General features: G+C 37.9%; 1 protein-coding gene across 3 annotated transcripts in view; it reads right to left on the reverse strand.

Moving 5' to 3' along the window:
* Positions 1–21,789, reverse strand: part of Znf438 (zinc finger protein 438) — a 148,863-nt gene that overhangs the window by 101,282 nt on the left and 25,792 nt on the right. For all 3 annotated transcript variants that reach the window (XM_042686253.1, XM_042686254.1, XM_042686252.1), the window contains one exon: positions 20,109–20,162. The gene's annotated coding sequence lies outside the window, so the exon portion shown is untranslated. The remainder of the gene's footprint in view (positions 1–20,108; positions 20,163–21,789) is intronic.

Consider the following 21,789-nt stretch of genomic DNA (forward strand, 5'->3'; position numbering starts at 1 on the left):
AGCAAAATTCCTGGGAAAATGGGAGGGTAGTAAGACATGGGGGACTTGGTCTTCAATGCTTTTTTTTTTTCTTTTGGTGGGACTAGGGTTTGTGTTCAGAGCATTGAGCTTGTCAAGGAAGGTGCTCTACCACTGGAGCCACTCCACTAGCCCATGTTTGCTTTGGTTGTATTTTAGGTAAATTTGTGCTCTTTGCCTGGGCTGGCCTAGACCATGATCTTCCCACCTATGCTTCCCACTGTAACTGGGGTACCAGGTATACACCACTCTGCTTGGCTTTTTCTGATAAAATGTAACCTTGTGAACTTTCTTGCCAGGGCTGCCCTGGAATTGCAGTTCTCAGCCTCCCAAGTGGCTCCTCAACTTGTGTACTCCTCCATACCTGGCCATTGGTTAGGATAGACTTCTGAACATTTGTGAGGGTTGACCTGTCCATGAACTTTTCCATCACTGTCCCCTAAACAGCTAGAATTACAAGCATGAGCTTCCAGTAACCAGTCATCTAATGTGGAAAGAAAAAGGAAGGGAAGGGAAGGGATTCGATTCCTCAGCACCACATAAGCAGAAAAAGCTGAAAGTGGCACTGTGGCTCAAGTGATACAGCCCTAGCCCTGAACTGAAGAGCTGAGCGACAGCACACAGGTCCAGAGTTCAAGCCCCATGACCAACCAAAAAAAAATTTGGAGGGGGGGGGAAGCACTCTACCACTTGAGCCACAGCGCCACTCCGGTTTTCTGGTAGTTTATTGGAGGTAAGAGTCTCATGGACTTTCCTGCCCTGGCTGGCTATGAACCGTGATCCTCAGATCTCAGCTTCTTGCATAGCTAGGATTACAGGCTTGAGCCACCGGTGCCCAGCTTCATGTATTTCTTTACAAATAATACTTTTTTAAAATTGGCCATACTTGGGATCAGAACTTAGGAACTCACATATGCTTATCAGAAGCTCTACCTCCGGTTACCTGATATAGTCCTTTTTTATTCTGGTTATTTTTGAGACAGAGTCTTGCTTTTTTCCTGGACTAGCAACTGAACCTCAGTCCTAATTTTTTTCCACCACAGTTGAGATGATAGGCAGGTATAACTACTCCCAGCTTCCTCTTCCATTGAGATGGAGTTTCAGTGCCTAGACTAGCCTGGAACTGTGATCCTCTTGATCTCAGTCTTACATACAGCTGGGATGATAAACTCATGTCACTCTACCCAGCTATCAGTTGAGATCAGACAGTCCTGGGACCACAATCTTCTGGCCTCTCTGCTAGGCTAACAGGCATTAGCCACCATACTCAACTAAGTATTTTTTTAAAAAGAAAATGTATTTACACAAAAATGATATCTTAGAAAGATTTGATTCTGTTGTGAATTTCAGTATTGCATGAAAAGTTTATTTCTGTTTTTATTTAATTCATCCAAGTTTCTAAAGCTTAATTTTTTGTTTAGTAAATCTATTCAAACTTTATATCCTGCTTCCAATAATCTTCCTAATAATGTCCCCTAATTGCTATAGTAAAAATACCTACTTATATAAAAAAGCCCCCTCCTTCAATTTTATTAGGTTTTAAAACAACTGAATGAATTAAATCAAAGCACAAGAGGGTTTCAAAGTCCAGGAAGCCATAAATCAAGTTTTATATAAAAGATTACCTTTTCCCTTTAAATTTGTTTACATTTAATAAACCACACACAGAAAGTCAAATCCTTGATTTCCTTAAGGCCCAGGATTGCCTACTTAAAACCATAATAACAATTTCAAATATCTTAAGGATTGCTGTAATTAGAAACCTTTCCACTTATGCATGGTCTAAGGCTAGTCTGGATAAAGGTCACTAGATTCCATTTCCAAAATAAACAGCAAAAAGGCAGGGTTAGAAGCAGGGCTCAAGTGGTAAAGGGCCAGCTTAGCAAGCTCAAGGGTCTGAGTTTAAACCAGTACTTCAAAAAATAGAATAAAAAATAAATAAATATATCTTGTCTCCTAGGTTCTTCCAAACTTCTCATCATGGTCCTGGTTTTTGTAATTCTAACTTCTATTTCACCATCACAACCAATATTTTCATCTCACATCATTCACTTTTCCTTCAGATCAACTACATTCTATCCAACAAAGTGTGTGTGAAGTAGATCACAAAGGTTCCCATTAACTACCCAAGTGCAGCAAACAGTGGTGCTCTTATGGCTCCAGCGTAGAGAAAAGCAACATGCTCCAGAGGATGGGAGCAGACTGAGCCCTTTAATGTACAAGTCCAACTTTTAGTGTTACTAAAAGACACCAACATTTCAACAGAGGAAAGCTAGAAGAAGAAGCCTCTAACTTGGACAGACACTGACCTGAATAGGAAGTCCTCACCCCAAAGAGCTACAGGAGATGCAATGGTGATAAGAGGTTGTACAATCTCTTTTAGATATATTTAAAATTCAAGGAAACCCTTTTCTGTAAACTAATAAAAACAGTAATGGATCCAAAGTTATCTGCCTATAATTTCAAATAAAAAGTGTAGACATTATTTGTGGCAAGCACAGAACAATTCAATCCATCTTCATCAGCAGTTCTTTTTCTAGTATATGAATAATACATGGGTTCTTCTTTTTTTCTTCCAGACACTAAGCTATGAGCCCATTAACATGAAGCAACTATACCTCCAAAAAGAGACAAGATTTCTTCTAGCAGTTGACTTCCTTGGTTCTACAAGGTTTTTTTGTTGTTATTTTTGATTTTTTGTTGGTAGTAGGGCTTGAACTCAGGGACTGGGCTCTCTCCTGAGCTTTTTTGCTCAAGGCTAGCACTCTACCACTTTGAGCCACAGCTTCACTTCTGATTTTCTGAGGTTAACTGGAGGTAAGAGTCTCATACACTTTCCTGCCTGAGCTAGCTTCAAACAGCAATCCTCAGATTTTAGCCTCCTGAGTAGCAAGGATTACAGGTGTGAGCCACTAGTGCCTGGCTTTGCACAACCACTTCTGTGCTGTTCTGGGCAGGTCCTTTGCTAGTGGCTCTTGCTGAAAAAAATCTGACCAGAACAAAGCCTTTCTCAAAAGAAAAAGTCAGCCTAGAACTTCTGTGGAGATCCCATTCAATCTGAGCTGTTTCCCAATTCTTTTGTAATTATGACATGTTCATTATTTGAAACCTTTCTCTATCCTTCTCGTGGCCATGCTTAGCTCAACTTATGGCATGAAATGAGCTCGGGCAGCATTCTATTGGTGCTTGTGAAACATGACTTCAGTGCTAGAAGCCTTTTCACCACTCAAGAGCTTATCAATGAAGAATATTCCAAGTGACATGCAGTCTGGTATCTGTTATCACAGTGGGCTCACCTCCCAGCATCCTCAAGCTTAAGACACAGCCATAGCCTTCCCAGTGGAAAAGGTGATGATGACCTTCTGGAAATCTAGACAAATATCTTTTCCCTTTTTACAGGGAAAAATGGTGAGTTCATATTCCTCTGAGTCATTGTAGGACTAGATTACTTGCAGGTGTTACTAATGGCACAATCAACTATAACTTGTGTCACTTACCTAATATGAAGTCAGCATAAATACCAGGTCACACACAATTCCTTCTTCTAGCCCTCCATATTCAAAGTAGTAAGATAAATGACTATTACCCTCAACTTTACAAGATGAACCTAAGCTTGCTTCATTGCTTAATTTGAAAAGTTAAAAGAAAAAGAACAGTCTAGTGGAAATCTCTGCTATCTCTAGTGCCCAGGCCAATCAAAGAATTTTAAAGTTAGAGAGTCAACTTCTTTATTTAATAGATCCAGTCTGAGACCCTTGAAAAGTTGAATGGCTTGTTATGGTCACAAAGAAAACAGGCAAAACTAGAAAAAAGGTTTTCCTGCCTCCACAGCTTTCCAAAGTACAAGCCAAACCAAGTCTCTTGCCAGAAGCCTCACCCTGAGCCAGCAATCCTAGCAAGGCTGTTCTCAGCTTTGCCTCACTCCTTACACCTTGGTAGTCTTGCTATTAAAGAATGATCCAAACAATGTGGTACCTATACATAATGGAAATTTACACAGCCATTAGAAAGAATAAAATAATGTCATTTGCAGGGAAATGGATGGAATCAGAACAAATCATGTTAAGTAAGGTAAGCCAAGGTCAGGGAGACAAATGGTGTGTGTTCTCTCTGATATACAGAAGTTAGATCTAAAATGAACTGGCATATGACAAATTATACAGTATTCTAGACACTGACATACAATGAGACCAAAGAGGATAACCTTAGGAGAGAAACACAAACGTACAATGCCTAAGTGTCTCTTCATAGTTACATAAAATAATATACATATTGAAATGATATAGAAACTTTAAAATATGGAAACAAAAGACTATTTTCTTTCATCCCCTTTCTTTCTCTTTCTTTCTTTTTCTTTCTCTCTCTCTCTCTCTCTTTCTTTCTTTCCTTCTTTTTTAGCTTTTAGTTTCTGGTGAGTCTCTCTTCTTTACCTTATGTATGATATATTCAAGACAACATCTTCAGAAGGGCTGGGGGGAGAGTACAGAACTAGAGAGAAGATGGGTGAGAAAGTGCAGCAGTGGTGCTCATTGGACAGTGATGAAAGTATACAACTCGTGGGTGGAGATGGGAGGGAAGGAATGGGAGAGAGTGAGAAAACAGAAGATACTGTATGAGAAAGGAAATGTACTCATTACTGGACTCATGTAATTGTAATCCCTCTGTACATCACTTCTATAGTAACAATAAAGTAAATTAATTTAAAAATATATAACAAAGACAAGCCACATAGCTCTAGAAAAAAAATCACAGCAGTAACAAGGGCCACAGATGGCCTCCTTACCCACTGTTTCCAAGGCAAGGCTGGGTGTCTTCTAAGACCTTGCTCCCATAAGTTACCTCAAATTTGTAACAACAAAACTGGAAAAGCCCCATTCAAATTTTTTATTATAGATACTGATTGAAAGTTATGTCCATTTGTAAGAGACAGAACAGTAGGCACTTTCAAGATCAATCTGTTAGATCAATAAGGGGACAGTTTTGTCATTGAAAATATATCAGTGAGAAGCTAATGGCAGACTCTATATTATCTGGTATAGTAACTGGTGGGAACATCTTAGAAAACAAGCTTAAAAGTTTATTAAAAACAATGGAAATGATTCCATAAAATCTACTCCCATTACTAATGTAACATCCCTGGCCAGCAGAAAGGGAAAAGGGAAAGTCCAGGCACCTGACCTACTTTTAGGTGGTGATGGTGCTCACATTACTATTCTCTCCTCCTTGGTGACACAGCCACACCTTGCTGCAAGGGAAGCCGATAAGCCTAGATTCTGGATGGGTAACCACACACTGTTAAAATTTAAGTATTCTATATCTATAGGAAAGAATAGATTCTAAGGGACACTAATGCTTGTTCCCATGTATTCTTTGTAGTTTTAAAAATGAAATGAAATTCAACTCAAGAAGTTAGGAAAAGAACAATCAAGCCAAGAAATGATTATTTGTAATTATTTCAGCTTAGCTTGCTGCTTCTGAGTACTGTGGGTTACCACTAAATATTTTAAGAAAATGGAAGCTGGGTGTGGTGGCATATGCCTGTAATTTCAGCTACTTGAGAGACTGAGATCAGGAGCATCCCATTTGAAAGTTGGTTCAGGCAAACATTTAACAGATCCCATCTTTTTATATGTACTTTTCAACGCATTTGGACAAATTTATATATTCATGTAATCACCTCTGTAAGAAAGATTTGGAACACATCCATCACCCCCGAAAGTTCTCTTCACTGCATTCAAGTCAATCACAGCCTATCCTTAGCTACAGACAACAATTGTCTACATTTTGCCACTATAGATTATATTTGCCCTCTCTAGCATTTCTAATGTACTAATCATAACAGTAAGTTAAGTCATAGTAGTCTTTTATATCTTTTTACTCAGCATAACACATACCTACTTTAGTTTCTTTTTCTACTAAGTAGTATTCCATTATACACAGACATAATTTGCTAATTGATGGAAATTCCTAATCTAATTCCGTTTGGAGCTCTGGAATTGTAGTAGAATAATTCCTAATCTAACATTCTACTACAATTCCAGAGCTCCAAATTCAGAACTTTTTTTTCATTTTTGTTTTTGTTTTGTTTTTACAGTTTTGGGATTTGAAACAAAGAGTCATTATATTTAGTAAACTAGTACTATACCACTTGAGCCACATCTTTAGCTGACATTTGCTGGTTATTACGAAGACAGAATTTAGTGAACTTTTCTGCTTGTGGCCTCAACTGTGGAAATCCCCAGATTTCAGCCTCCTGAATAACTAAGATTACAAGACTGAGCCATGGGCACCCAGACACTTTCAAAAATTTTGAATACTAATACGATGCTCTAGAAGCTTCTTATTTTTTGGTGGGAAGGTTCTGTGGGTTCTTTGGGGTGCTAGAAATAATTCTTTTCTTTTTCCTTAGTGGTTGTTACACATATGTCATAATCATAGTTCATTTGATTCAGAATTTGTGCTCTTGTGTAGATTGTGTTTCAACTTAAAAACTTCCAAAAGTTTAATATTTTGGAGCCATATGGATATTGGATTTTTCAGATTTATGGTGAAGCCTATACAAATAGTTGAAAATAAGTTCCATTTAGTCCACATCCCAGTCAACACCCTTTATTAAAAATGTATAATCTTAGTAATTCTTTTTTAATTATTATTTTTATTCTTTTCTTTATTGAGATTAAGGATTACATAAATTTCACAAAATACTGTGGGATAATGATACTTACTTAAAGTCACACATACATTTTAACCTTCACGAGGCACATTGTCATCATCATGGTCAATAAAGCTTATGAACTCTACAAACTTTGACACTACAGCTATTTTTCCAAATTGAGTGATACGTACATTTCTTTCCTTTTCTTAGTGTAAGATGTTCCCTTTTTCTCTTTCATTCCCTCCCTCCCATAGCTGCCGTTGAGTTGCTTAGTTCAATTTCATCCATGTCCAGTGCAGCTGATGGGGCCCTCTGTTGTCAATCTTAGTAATTCTAATGAATTGAATTTTCCTGATGTCTAATTATAGTAAACACTTTTTCCTTTGATACACTGGCTACTTACTATTTTTGAACTAGTTTGTCTTGTTATTAATGCAAGAGGTTTTAAAAAATATATTTTGGTCACAGGTCATTTGTCAGGTACATGTACTGTGAACATGTTTTAAATAATGCCTTTTCATCTCTTAACAATGTCTTTTGAAGACCGTAAGTTTTAAAATTTTTATGGCATCTCATTTATCAAGTTTTTCAGGCTTTAATATCAGGAAGTCCTTGCCTATTCACAAGTACTGAATATTTTCTCCTACGATTCCATCTTAAAACTTTTATAGTTTCAGTCTTTTATATGTAGGTCCATAATTTCTTTCATGTTATTTTTGCATATGGAAGTAAATGCTGAGGTTAATTTTCTACATATGGATATCCAGATGTTCCAGGTACCATTTGTTTAAAAGATTATCTTTTCCTCATTGAAATACCTTGACACTTGTTTCAAAAATTAATAGATTCTTGGTTCTATTTTTAGATTCTATATTTTGTTTCACTGACCTCTATGTCTACCCTTAGGCCAACACTGTCTCTACAACTGTAACTGAACTGAATGTCTTGAAATTCAGTAATAACATATATTCTCCAACACTGTCATTTTTCTTTCTTTGTTTTCTTTTTTCACTGTATTGTCTTATTTTTGTCTTTGTATTTTCACATATATTTGAAATTTCAATTTCCAGTTTTCTATGACTAGAAAGTACACCTCCAACTGATTCTGTACATGTACTTGGTGTCCTATAATCTTTCTAAATTCAAATATAAGTTCTAGTGGCTTTTAGAGATTTCTGTGTTTTCTCTGAACATGATCATGCTGTCTGCAAATAAATAATACTTGTCTGTATATAGCTAGTTTCATCTTGCCAGCTTACTACACTACGGTGGCCTTCTCTAAAAATCAGATGGACATAGGCATATTTCCTTTGCTGACACCTTAGGAAGAAAGTAGTCTTTTTGACAGTCTTCTTAAAAATGAGATTTAAGCTGGAAGTTTGGTATACATGTTGAGAAAGTTCTCTTCTATTTCTAGTTTCCTGAGAGTTTTTGTCATAAATGATTGTTGAACTTAGTTGATGACTTTTCTCTAAGTATTGATAGAATTATTCCACTTTTTTTTCTTTTTCCTGTTAATGTTGTAACTCATGCTGTTGAATTTCTAGTGCTAAAGCAACCCTTCTATAAACCCACTTTATACTTTTTGCTCCGTTTGATTTCCTAATGACTTGCTCAAAATTTTGCTTCTTGTAATAAATTTATGTGATTGTAGTATTAGAATAATGCAGGTCACCTAAAATGAACTAAGAGGTGTTCTTTTTTTCCTCCACTCTACTTTAAGTGTTTGATAGAACTCAACAGGTAAAACATGCACAGGTTTGATGTTTTTGTTCTTATTTTTGTTATTTATGTGGGTTTTTAAACAAGGAATACACTTTAATATACATTTAGTGCCATTTAAGCCTCATATTTCTTCTAGAGTCAGATTCATTTCTTTGTCTTTCAAGGAATTCATTCATTTAATCAAAATTGTCAAATTTATTTCTACATGATGTTTGTAATATACTTTCTATGTGAGGTTTTTTTGTTTTTGTTTTTTGGTGGGGGTCTAGGGCTTGAACTCAAAGCCTGGGCACTATCTGTGAGTTCCACTTCCCACTTTTTGGTGGTTAATTGGAGGTAAGAGTCTGACAGACTTTTCTCCTCAGGCTGGCTTCAATTGCTATTCTCAGATCTCTACCTCCTGAGTAGCTAGATTACAGGTGTGACCTACCCATGGCAAACCTGTTGTTTGTTTTTTTTTGTTTTGTTTTTGCTGGTTGTGGGGCCTGAACTCTAGGGCCGGGCGCTGTCCCTCGGCTCTAGGCTAGCGTTCTTCTACTTGAGCCACAGCACCACTTCCAGCTTTTTCTGCTTATGTGGTACTGAGGAATCGAACACAGGGCCTCATGCATGCAAGGCAGGCACTCTACCACTGAGCCACATTCCCAGTCTGGGATATTTTTTTTAAGTTCTGTAGAAGTGGTAGTGATGCCCTCTCTATGAATTTGGATACTGTAGTTAGCAATATGAGTTATCTTTATTTTTCTTCATTAAACTAGAGGCTTATTCATTTTTTTTTTTTATTGTAAAGCTACTATACAGAGGGTTACAGTTACATGAGTGAGGTTATGAGTACACTTCCTCTTGAACATTGTTACCCCCTCCATTGTTTTCCCCCTACCATCCCCTCCCTCCCTCCCTTCCCCGAGGTTCTTTTTTTTTTGATTGTGATTAAATGATTACATAATTTCAAAGTCACAAGTTCATTCTAACTTCCCTGGAGCAAATTGTCTACCACAGTCTGTAATATATAACAGTGTTCACATGTTATATACCATATTTGTGATCAGCAGCATGAGGATATTTAGTAGTGGTTCAACCAGATGAGCGGGAGTTCTTTGTTTCTTAAGTCCTGTTAGTTTTGTCGTATCACCTAACATTTTGGATTTAGCATCCACTTATGAGGGAGACCATGTACCGTTTGTCTCTTTGTTCTTGGCTTACCTCGCTCAACATGATTCCTTCTAGCTCCATCCATTTCCCTGCAAATGCCATTATTTTGTCATTTCTAATGGCTGCATAATATTCCATTGTGTATAGATACCACAATTTTTGGATCCATTCATCTGTGGTGGGGCACCTAGGTTGTTTCCATATCCTAGCTATTGCGAACAGTGCTGCAATAAACATGGAGGTGCACGTGTCCTTGTATATCGGTTCCTGTTGTTCAGGGTAGATGCCTAGAAGTGGTATGACTGGGTCGTAAGGGAGGTCAATCTCTAGCTTTCTAAGGACCCTCCAGACTGCTTTCCAAAGTGGTTGTATAAGTGTACATTCCCACCAGCAGTGTAATAGGGTTCCTCTTTCTCCACATCCCCTCCAGCATTTGTCGTTGGCTGATTTGTGGATGTGGGACATTCTGACTGGGGTAAGGTGGTATCTCAGGGTTGTCTTTATTTGCATTTCCTTCACCACCAGGGATGATGAACATTTCCTCATGTGTTTCTTTGCCATTTTTATTTCTTCATTTGAGAAGTCCCTCTTTAGTTCCCTTGCCCATTTAGTAATTGGTTTGTTAGGTTTGGGAGGGATTAGTTTCTTGAGTTCCCTGTATATACAGGATGTTAACCCCTTGTCTGATATATTGCTGGTAAATATTTTTTCCCAATTAGTTGGTTGTCTTTCTAGCTTAGTTGCGATAGATTTAGCTGTGCAGAAGCTTTTTATTTTAAGGTAGTCCCATTTGTCGAGTCTCTCTCCAACTTGTTGTGACCCTGGGACTCTGTTCAGGAAGTTCCTTCCTGTGCCTATTAGTTCAAGTGTCTCTCCTACTCTGTCCTGCAGTAGTTTCAGAGATTCAGGTTTAATGTTAAGGTCTTTAATCCATTTTGAGTTGATGTTGGTGCATGGTGATAGGCTGGGGTCCACTTTTAGTTTTCTGCATGTGGCTGCCCAGTTTTCCCAGCACCAGCGGTTGAAGAGGCTGTGTTTCTTCCATTGTATGTCTTTGGCTCCTTTGTCGAATATCAGCTGGCTGTAGGCCTGTGGATTTATATCTGGATCTTCTATTCTGTTCCATTGGTCTTCGGGTCTGTTTTTGTGCCAGTACCATGCTGTCTTTGTGATTATAGCTCTGTAGTAGAGTTTGAAGTTCGGCATGGATAGCCCTCCCATATTGTCTTTATCCCCTAGAATTGTTTTGGCTATTCTAGGTCTTTTGTTGTTCCATATAAATTTTTGGACTGTTTTCTGTATTTCAGTGATGTACGTCATTGGGATTTTAATAGGAATTGCATTGAATTTGTATATTAGTTTTGGAAGTATCACCATCTTTACTATATTAAGTCGGCCTATCCAGGAGCATGGGAGGTCTTTCCATTTCCTAGTGTCTTCTGCAATTTCTTTCTTTAACTTTTTATAGTTCTCATTAAATAGTTCTTTTACATCTTTGGTTAGGTTAATTCCTAAATATTTTATTTTTTGGGAGGTTATTGTGAATGGGGTTGCTCCCTTTATTTCCCTCTCTTCCTGTGCGTTATCAGTGTATAGGAAGGCAACTGATTTTTGTGGGTTTATTTTGTATCCTGCTATTTTGCCGAAGTGACTTATGATTTCTAAAAGTTTGGGGATGGAGTTTTTGGGATCGTGGAGGTATAGTATCATGTCGTCTGCAAAAAGGGATAGTTTCACTTCTTCTTTCCCTATGCGGATCCCTTTAATGTCTTTTTCTTGCCTTATTGCCCTGGCTAAGGGTTCTAGGACTATGTTGAAGAGGAGTGGAGACAGTGGACATCCTTGCCTTGTTCCTGTTTTTAGGAGGATTGGTTGTAGCTTTTCCCCATTAAGTATAATATTGGCTATTGGTCTGTCATAAATGGCTTTTATTGTTTTTAGAAATGTTCCTTCTGTTCCCATTTTCTCCAGAGCTTTTAGCATGAATGAATGTTGAATTTTATCAAAGGCCTTTTCTGCATCTGTGGCGATAATCATGTGATTCTTGACCTTGGCTCTGTTGATATGCTGGATTACATTTATTGACTTACGTATGTTAAACCATCCCTGTGTCTCTGGGATGAAGCCTACCTGATCATAGTGTATTTTTTTTTTATGTGTTTCTGGATTCTGTTAGCTAGAATCTTGTTAAGGATCTTTGCATCTGTGTTCATCAAGGAGATTGGCCTGTAATTCTCCTTTTTGGTTGGGTCTTTGCCTGGTTTGGGGATGAGTGTGATATTGGCTTCGTAGAATGAGTTTGGGATAGCTCCCTCCTTCTCTGTTTCTCTGAAGAGCTTGAGGAGTATGGGTATTAGTTCTTCTTTAAAGGTCTTATAGAATTCTGCTGTGAATCCATCTGGTCCTGGGCTTTTTTTTGTTGGAAGACTTTTGATAGCTTCCTGTATCTCATTATAGGATATTGGCTTATTTAATTGGTTAACTTCTTCTTTGCTCAGTTTGGGTAACTTGTATTTCTCTAAAAATGCATCCATTTCCGCCAGATTTTCTTCCTTTAGAGAGTATAGCTTTTGAAAGTAGTCTGTTAGAATTGTTTGGATATCTTGGGTACGTGTTGTGATGTTTCCCGTGGCATCCCTAATCCTATTAATATGGGTTTCCTCTCTTCTTTTTTTAATTAATCTTGCCAACGGGCCATCAATTTTGTTTATTTTTTCAAAGAACCAGCTTTTTGTTTGGTTTATTTTGGTTATGGTTTTCTGATTTTCTAATTGGTTAATCTCTGCTCTCAATTTGGTTATCTGGCTTCGTCTAGTAGCTTTAGGTCCCATTTTTTCTTGTTTTTCTAGCTGTTTTAGTTGCAACATGAGATTATTTACTTGGTCTGTCTCCATTCTCTTGATGTGGGCACTGAGGGCAATAAATTTGCCCCTCAGGACTGCTTTTGCTGTGTCCCACAAGTTTCTTTGTGAGGTGTTTTCATTTTCATTGAGTTCTAGGAAATGCTTTATTTCTTCTCTGATCTCTTCTGTTACCCAGGCCTTGTTAAGGAGTGTGCTGTTCAATTTCCATGTATTAGAGAAATTTCTGCGGTATGCTTTGTTATTGAGAGCTAGCTTGATTCCACTGTGGTCAGATAGGATACAGGGGATTATGTCGATCCCTTTGTATTTGCTTAAGTTCCTTGAATGAACTATGATATGGTCTATTTTGGAGAAAGTTCCATGAGCTGCTGAGAAGAATGTGTACTGTGTTGTTTTAGGGTGAAATACTCGGTAGATGTCAGTTAATTCCGCTTGAAGTATGGCCTCACTTAATTCGGTAGCTTCTTTGCCAATCCTCTGGTTGGTAGACCTGTCCTTTGGTGAGAGTGGCGTGTTAAAGTCTCCTAGTATTATCGTATTGGGATCTATTTTATTCTGTAAGTTTGAGAGCATTTGTTTAACATATCTGGGTGCACCGATATTTGGGGCATATAAGTTGATGATGGTTATATCCTCCTCTTGGATTGTTCCCTTTATTAATATGTAGTGTCCGTCCTTGTCTTTCTGTACTGATTTTAATGAAAAGTTTATTTTGTCAGATATCAGGATAGCTACACCTGCTTTCTTATTGGGGGAATTTGATTGGTAGATCCTTTTCCACCCCTTCACTCTGAGTTTGTTTGTATGTTTGGCTGAGAGGTGGGTCTCCTGAAGGCAACAGATGGATGGGTCTTGTTTTCTGATCCAGTCCTCAGTTCGTTTTCTTTTAATTGGCGAATTCAGCCCATTTATATTAAGAGAAAGTATAGAGAGATGCATTGTTGTCCCTGCTATTCCGTTTTCCTAAGTTTTTCTTCTTTCCTTTCCTCCTGTGCTTGCTCAGTTAGACTTTGAGTAATGCCTGTTTGGGGCAGGTCCCAGTTCCTGGTTGCTTTCTTCAGGTTGTGTCCCCCCTCTTAGAATTCTTTGTAATGCTGGCTTAATGTTTATGTATTCATTTAGTTTTTCTTTGCTATTAAAAGTTTTCAGTTCTCCATCGAATGTGAATGCTAGCTTTGCCGGGTATATCAGTCTGGGTTGGCAGTTATTGGCTCTCAGGGCTCGTATGGTGCTTTCCCAGGCTTTTCTTGCATTCATTGTTTGTGTGGAGAGATCTGCAGTGATTCTAATTTTTTTCCCGTTGTAGTATAGCTCCTTCTTCATTTTTGCTGCATACAGGATTGTTTCCTTATTATTCAGATCCATCATTTTTACTATTATGTGCCTAGAAGTGTTTCTCCTGGGATCTTGCTTGTTGGGTGTTCGATAAGCTTTTGTGATGTAGTTAAGATGGTCGTTTTTGAGGTGGGGAAAATTTTCATTGACTATCTTGTTAAATAGGTGTTGCATTCCCTTGCTCTGGGATTCCTCACCTTCGTCCACTCCGATTATGCGAAGGTTAAATTTTTTAGCATTATCTGCTTGCTCTTGAATTTCCCTTTGGTTTAATTTGAGTGATTTTTCCATATCTGTCACTTTTTGGTCCAGTTGGTGTATTCTGTCTTCTGTATCTGACACTCTACCTTCCATTTCATTCACTCTGTTGACCGTGGCTTCTATTGTGGTTTGCATGGTGGAAATGGATCCCTTTATGGATTCAATGTTGGTTCTCAGAGTACTGATCTCACCTCTCAATGAGGTGAGATCAGTATGCATTACCTCTAATTTGGCGTTTATCTCACTTCTTACTGAGGTTTGTGCAGCTTCTATTTTTGCATCCAACTTTTGTTTGATATCCTGTATATCTTTTGATAGTTCATCCTTGTGCTCTTTCAATTTCTGATCCATTTCTCGCTTTATTTCTTGAGTCATTGCCTCCAGCAACCCTTGGATGTAGTTTTTGTCTTCCATTCCTGCTTTGCTCCCACTGGGGCTCTCCCCTGCGTGGCTGCTGGCTTTTGAGGTGAGCTTGCTGTCCTGGGTAGTGGTAAACCTTGTGATTTTTCTCTGTGATTTTTGCATGGGGGTTCAAGAGACTGCTCTTCAATCTTGTTTTGGTGTGTCTGTCTTTGCTTGGTTGCTGATTCTGTATTGGTAGAGAGAGTCTGTGCCTGATCTGGATTCTGTTGGGAGCCTATTTCCAGCTGCTATTCTGACTTACTTAGGATTCTCAGCTCTCTGCTGTAGCAATTCCCGCCTTTGGAAGGGTTGAGCAGCCTCGACTGCTTGTGTTTGCTCCTGCGGGTGCTCTTGGGAAGATCAGATGCTCTGGATGCACTCTCCCAAATACTGGAGTCTGCTATGGGCTCCTGATGTGTTTTTGTTTGTTTGTTTTGGGCTGGTTGTGGGCTTGAACTCTAGGTTTGGGTGCTGTCCCTCAGCTCTTCAGCTCAGGGCTGGCACCCTACCATTTGAGCCACAGCCCCACTTCTGACCCTTTTTGCTTTGTTCAGGCGCCGGTCCCCTGGCCTGGTTCCGGCCCCAGCCTGGAGCGTGCTCGCTAGGCCTGTGCTAATGTGTATACCACCTAGGCTATGCAGCCTGGAGGACACAGTTCAAATTTCTTCTACTGTTGGTAGTCTTGACCCAGGGGCGCTGTTCCTGGCTTGGGCATTTAAGCTCCCTTCCAGGGGCGCTCTTGCTCTGGCCTGGCCAGCAGAGTGTGCTCCACAGGCTGGTGGAGCTCTCGAACAGTTCCCAGTTTTAGTGGGTCCTGTGGTCCGGGTGTTGGGGTAGGGAGTCTAGGTCAGGGTCTGGGGATTCCCTCCAGCTGTGGTCTCCCTTGATGGATTCCCTGTCCCCTGATGGGTACTCACCCTGTAGGTCGTCAGTTGCTGTTGCAATCCGAGTTCAGTTGGGGTGGTTGCGGGCTGGGTTGGGCGGCCCCCTCCAGGTAGTTGCGATCGCGATTGGGCGGGTGGTCTGCGGACAGGTCCCTTTGTCGCGCTGCTGGTGCCGGGCGGCTTTGGCGGGATGGAGCCTCTCCGCTCCGGTGGAGAGTGAGGGGTGGGGGTGGGATCCTCGTGGAGACTCACGGCTGGTAGGTTTCTCTGTTCCTTGCGATCCACTGTTCTGCAATCCGGTACCTGGTGATCTGCAAGCAGCCCCCTGTGTCTCTGTGGCTCCGGCAGCCCCCGCCGGGCCGGCTGGCCGGCGGCTTGGCGCACTGCCTCACGGCCAGTAAAGGTTGGGGGAGGGGTCTTCGCTCTTCTCTGTTCTGAAATTCTTCTTTTCCTCTCTTTCTTTTTTTGTTATTTTCCACCTCTGGTTTTTCTCTGAGTGTTCGTCTTTTTGTTGTTGTCGGTCTCTTGGGGAGATTAAACGTTGGAACTCGAACTCTCTTTTTGGTTGGAGAGAGCTGTGGCGTTTCCCTACTGCCCCGTCGCCATCTTGGTCCCCCATCCGGCTTATTCATTTTTAAAAGAAACGTTTGTTTCACTTCTTATCTCTGCATTTATCTTTATTATATTTCATTCATTTTTACTCTCATTTTCTTCTTTCTACTTTTTTAAGTTTTAATTTGTTCTTTTCATCGAACTTCCTAAGCAGATATCTTTTATCTGTTTTCTTTTCTAATGTGTGCATGGCAAGTTAAATACTTGTATAGCTTCATCCCACATTTTTTTTTTAAGTTTTCCTTTATACTTCAAAAAGCCTTTTAACTTCCATGTGTGACTTGTTTTGTTATGACCAATGTATTAGTCAGAAGTATGTGGTTTAATGGTAAAGGTTGACAATTTTCCCAATATCTTTCCAGTACTGGTTCTAATTTCATCTTTTTGTGGTCAGAAGACATAGCTTGCATAATTTCCATCATCTTAAATTTAATGAGACTTGTCTTTTGTACTTATGTGTTTGTCTACCTTGGGGAATTTTCCATGTGTACTTGAAAAACGTGTATATTCTTCTCTTGTTGAGTGGAACATTCTATAAATGTTAAGTTAGGTGGTAGCTCATAGTGTAGATAAGCACATCTATATTCTTTCTTGCTCCATTGAATACTCAGAGGTATACTGAACTTCCAACTCTAAATGAAAATTTGTCAATTTCTTCTTTTGTGCATTTTGGCAACATAGTATTGGTTGTATTTAAAATAGTTATATAACCCTATTTTTACATTTTTAATGTTCCAATACTTCTACTTCTCTAAAGTTTCCTTAATTAAGCTTCTATATATGTATCACATTTATAATAGCTGTTTTCATATGTTTGCCTACTAATTCCAACAACTATATCATTTCAGGGTCATTTTTTATTGATTTGATTTCCCCCGCCCACCCCTGCTTTGTTATCTGTGAATGTTTGATTGAATGCATTTATCTATGAACTTTATGTTGATGAGTATTAGATTTTTGCCATATTTGTTTAAAGAGTTCTAGACTTCTGGCAGGCAGTTATTTATAGATTAATCTGATTCTATTGAGACTTAGTTTTAAACTCCTTTTTAAAAAAGTTTTAACTAGGATTTATTTTAGTAGGGTTAAACTAGGTAGAAATAGAAAAAGAGAGAAATTTTCCTGCTCCCTGTGCAGGAAACGGAAGTAAAAGATTCCTGGTTTTGAACTCCTATTTTGAGGCTAATTTGGGGGCCAAGTTTGTCCTACTCAGCAGTTTTCCTCTTGTCACAAATTGCCCTTGCCACATTCTTGCAAAATGAAAAGAATACAACCTTTCTGCACCTAAATAAACTTCTGGTGAAAAAATAATATCAATAAATATTTGAAACATTTTTATCTTTAACACAAATTATTCATTAAAATCTTTATTTCATTATCTTTTTTCTTAAAACTACTTATTCTTCCCCCAGCTGAAGTCCCCACTAAACTACTAAATGCCTTACATATTTACTAAGGAAAATAAAATAGGTGTTTATTGGGAAGACTAGAGAGAGAAAAGTGAATGACAGGAAGTATTGATTTCCACCAAGATTAAGCTGTCATGAAGCAAGTTTGAATAAAGAACTTTCTAAATGTTTTAATTATCATAACTGATTCTCAAAAATTATGTAGGCTCACTCCCAAAACATGAAAAATCTGCTAAAAACATAGAGATGAAAAAATGCGACCTGTAAAGCTATCACTTAGAAGGTAACAACTTCTAACATTTGGCATGCCTTATTTTGGCTAAGAATACATACACATACATGTATATGTGTACACATCTTCACACACACTTTGTTGTCTATATCTCTTAAAATGGGATAAGAGGGAAAACAGCATTTTCAATTTCCTTTTAACTGTATTATAAGCACAACATAAGTGTCTACTGAGTGTCTTTAAAAATATGACTTTTTTTTTTTTTGGTCAGTCATGAGGCTTGAACTCTGGGCTTGGGCGCTGTCCCTCAGCTCTTCAGCTCAAGGCGAGCGCTCTACTCCTTAGCTACAGCGCCACTTCCAGTTTTCTAGTGGTTTATTGGAGATAGGAGTCTCACCAGTCTTTCCTGCCCGGGCTGGCTTTGAATCGCAATCCTCAGATCTCAGCCTCGTGAGTAGCTAGGATTACAGGCGTCAGCCACCGGTGCTTGGCTAAACTATGACTCTTTACCAGGGATCAGAACAGGAAATAATGAATAAGGTACTCTAGTCTTTCTCTTGTTCTTAACAATTATGTAAGATGAGGTACTGAAACTTCTTATTATTCATATTGAGATCCATAGATTGGCAGCATCAGAATTGCCTGGGACCTTGTTATTTTGTTTGTTCATTTTGTATGAACTATTGTATGATCAATGGAATCTAAGTTTGGCCTGAGAAAAATATTCTTCCTTTTTTTTCCTATTAACATTAGAAATCATGTTAATAACTAAGAAGCAGAGTTCTAAAATCTATTCATATCATACTGATAATACTAATTCTAAATAAAATTCTAAATAAAAGTTATCAAGCAAAACAAAAATCTCCAAACTAACAACTGTCCTGCTAGAGTCATTCAAAACTGAGCTTGTTGCTTTAAACATCTATGTCTTTTTAGTATAATATACTTTTATTTCTATTTATGAAATTTAACTAAAATTATTAAAGTTGGAAACAGAAGCAGCCAACAATTCATAATACCTGCACAGCTATTTTAACTTTACAAATTAGAAGTTATATAATAATTTCAGTAAATTATAGAACTCCCTTCTTACAGTCTTTTAATATTTATAGAAATTTATGCTAGAGACAATTTTGGAAACTGGTAATCACTATTATCTGACAGCAATTTTAGCTTAGCTTAGTCTCAGAATTTGACTATATAACTGATCTATTCATACTAACTATAGGTCAATCACGTCATTTGACCTAGAAGTTCAAGTAAGTGAGACTGGACAAAGCTACACTAATAATATCTCAATTCCAAACTAGTAAGTCCTATCCTTGCCCTTTTCTGTCTCCAAGCAGTATACTAGCAACAAGAAAAAGAGGTAACAAAGAGGAAATGCACTAGGAACCATCTAAAAAGCCTGTGGCATTAATAGGAAATGCTGCAAAAAACCACCAAAGAACACACAAGTCTTAAGGAAGTCAAAGAAAAAGCCTGAAAAAAAAAAAGCATAAGCAGACACTCATGATCTCATGCTAATGTCAGAAACCTGAAATATTCACCTACAACGTGAAAAACAAAATTTCTGGACCATCTATTTCTCTCCATTTCTATGGCATAGAGTCTGGAATTTTTAAGATCATTAGTAATTTTGATTTTTTCAAACTGTTACACAGAATACATAAGTACATAAAAGGTACATCTAAGGGCTGGGAAGGTGGCTCAGTGGTAAAGCGCTTGCCTTGCATGCCTGAGGCCCTGGGTTCGATTCCTCAGCACCACATAAGAAAAAAGCCAGAAGTGGCGCTGTGGCTCAAGTGGTAGAGCACTAGCCTTGAATTGAAGAGCTGAGGGACAGTGCCCAGGCCCAAAGTTCAGGCTCCACGACCGGACCCCCAAAAAAAAAAAAAAAAGAAAACAGAGAAAAGGTACATCTAAATTGTAATTATCAAACCAGTATACACTGACTGTGATTTAAATAAACTTATTTTAGATTTTTCAAAGAGTTAGTTTCAAAGGTAATCCAGAGTTTCTGTATATCTTCAGTTACTCATAAAACTAATATCTTACAAAATCATGGCACAAAAAACTAAGAAACTAAGAACTGATATATTAATACGAACAAAATATAGACTTCATTTATATTTTATCTATTTTTTTCAGATTCTAGGGATAACCCAGAGTACTATATTGCATTTAATAATTCAAGTGCTGTAAATTGGGAACATGCTTCATTTCTATGTCCTATTGATGTATTTTTACTAATTTATTAATCAAGAGTCTGAAATCTGAGGACTGCAGTTTGAAACTAGCCCAGGCAGGAAAGCCCATGTCCAATTAACTAGTAGAAAACTGAAGTAGTGATGTGGCTCAAAGCTATAGAGTGCTGACTTGCACAAAAAAGCCCAACCCCTGAGTTCAAGCTCTATGACCAACAAAAAAGAGAGAGAGAAAAAAAAGAAATAAATCACTAAAGTAAGTTATACTTCACTGCATATTTTGCAAGGACCTATAAGGACAAATTACTTAATGTTCCAGAAATATCTACTTCAAAAAATACTTGTCACTTACCTATTTCTCAAGGTTCGTGTAGTCATTTATACAGTACATCTTTTAAAATTAATTCTGTAAATAGAATATAAAGTTGTATTATAATCATATTCAGATAATCTGCTTTTATCAAATATATAAAACCCACTTTCATTTTAATTACTGCATGATATTTGTAGTAAGATGACAAAAGAACTAATTTAAGTGACAATAATTGCATAGTTTAAAAGTGAAAGCATGCAAAATTTAATAACTTTTAAGATGAATAGAAAATATTCTGGAAAAGGGAAAAAATGTCACAATGAGTAAAATTGGCTTGGGAAAAATGCTCAACATTCTTTTCTGTGTACCTAATGCTGTGAGAATTGTAAATGGTCATAAACAAGTGAATCAGACTGAGGACACAGGCTTTTTCATGAAGAAATAGTAATTAAGAGCTTGATAGTAGTTTTGGGAAGGGACACAAAACTAGATAAAGTAACCATGTGGGCCAGTTTGCTTGAGACAGTCCTAATTTATGCCCAATGTCACACTCAATTTACCAATTGTCTTAGACTTTTCATTTTCCAGTGATTTTTCTGGTTGTACTAGAAATAACTGGCACTTATTTATGATTTACTTTCAGGTTCTGCCATGATTCTATACAGCCATATGTGAGAGATATAGGCAGTGAAGCCAGTTGTCAACATGTGGTTAAGTCTGACAAACAGCTGGCCCACCTCTGTAAGTACTGTAACAGACACCTCATGCTCAGACCATACCCAGCCCACCTGCCAAAGCATTATACAAGAAATATCCAATGCTGCTGCTGTTTCTTATGACTTTTTTGAAGACAGCAATTTTAAAAAAAACAGATGGAAAAAGATGTTTTACATACATATTACTCTATAAACCATGACTTTTTTATCTAGATGAAATGACTTAAAAATTTCCTTTGATTCTGATTCAAAATTATCTTCTGTACATAATTAAAGTCAAGAAATAAACATTTTTTTTTTGGCTCCTTTACTAGAAAAAATTCACAGTTTAATGATGGCAGCTTCCTATCAGTGTCAGGGGTTGTATCATGTAGAAAGATCAGTCAATTCCAATAATGGCTTGATTGTTTCATATAATTCATAAAATCAAAGGTTTTGGAAGTTTAATACATACAATCTGAAAATGTCATATTATTAAAATTGTAATTTAACCTCTAAAAAATTCAAACAAGGCAAAATTTCAGTTGCCTCTCATTACTCACAAGCAGTTAGGTCTATAAAGTCATCATCAACACTGAATTAGTGAATACAGAAGCCCACCTTATTTTTTTTATTACATGGTCTGACCAAGCATGATCAAAAATTAATATATTTTTTAAAAATCAAGAGAAATTAAAAAAAAGTTGAAATTTCTACACAGGTATGTGAAGAAGCTCTCAATCAGTTCTTGCTGTATTGTCAGTTGTGTTTAAATAGTTGTGTGATCTGCCCTTTAAAACAAAACTATGCCTCCCCCAAAACAAATGGGGCCCATAAGGCAAGGTAAACAGTGGCTTAATTAAAAAGATAAAGTGAAAATCTCTAGTATAGTTCTGCTCTGCAGCCTAAGTGTGCCTTTTTTCCTTAACAGTAGTCTCTTAGAGCCATATACCCAACAATACCAGAGGCCTACTGTGTACCAAACTACTGCTCCTAGTGGACACAGGACCAGGTTCCTAGGAGCT

Source organism: Dipodomys spectabilis, unplaced genomic scaffold (assembly GCF_019054845.1).
Source record: "Dipodomys spectabilis isolate Male_0828 unplaced genomic scaffold, ASM1905484v1 ptg000096l, whole genome shotgun sequence".
NCBI classification, from domain to species: domain Eukaryota; kingdom Metazoa; phylum Chordata; class Mammalia; order Rodentia; family Heteromyidae; genus Dipodomys; species Dipodomys spectabilis.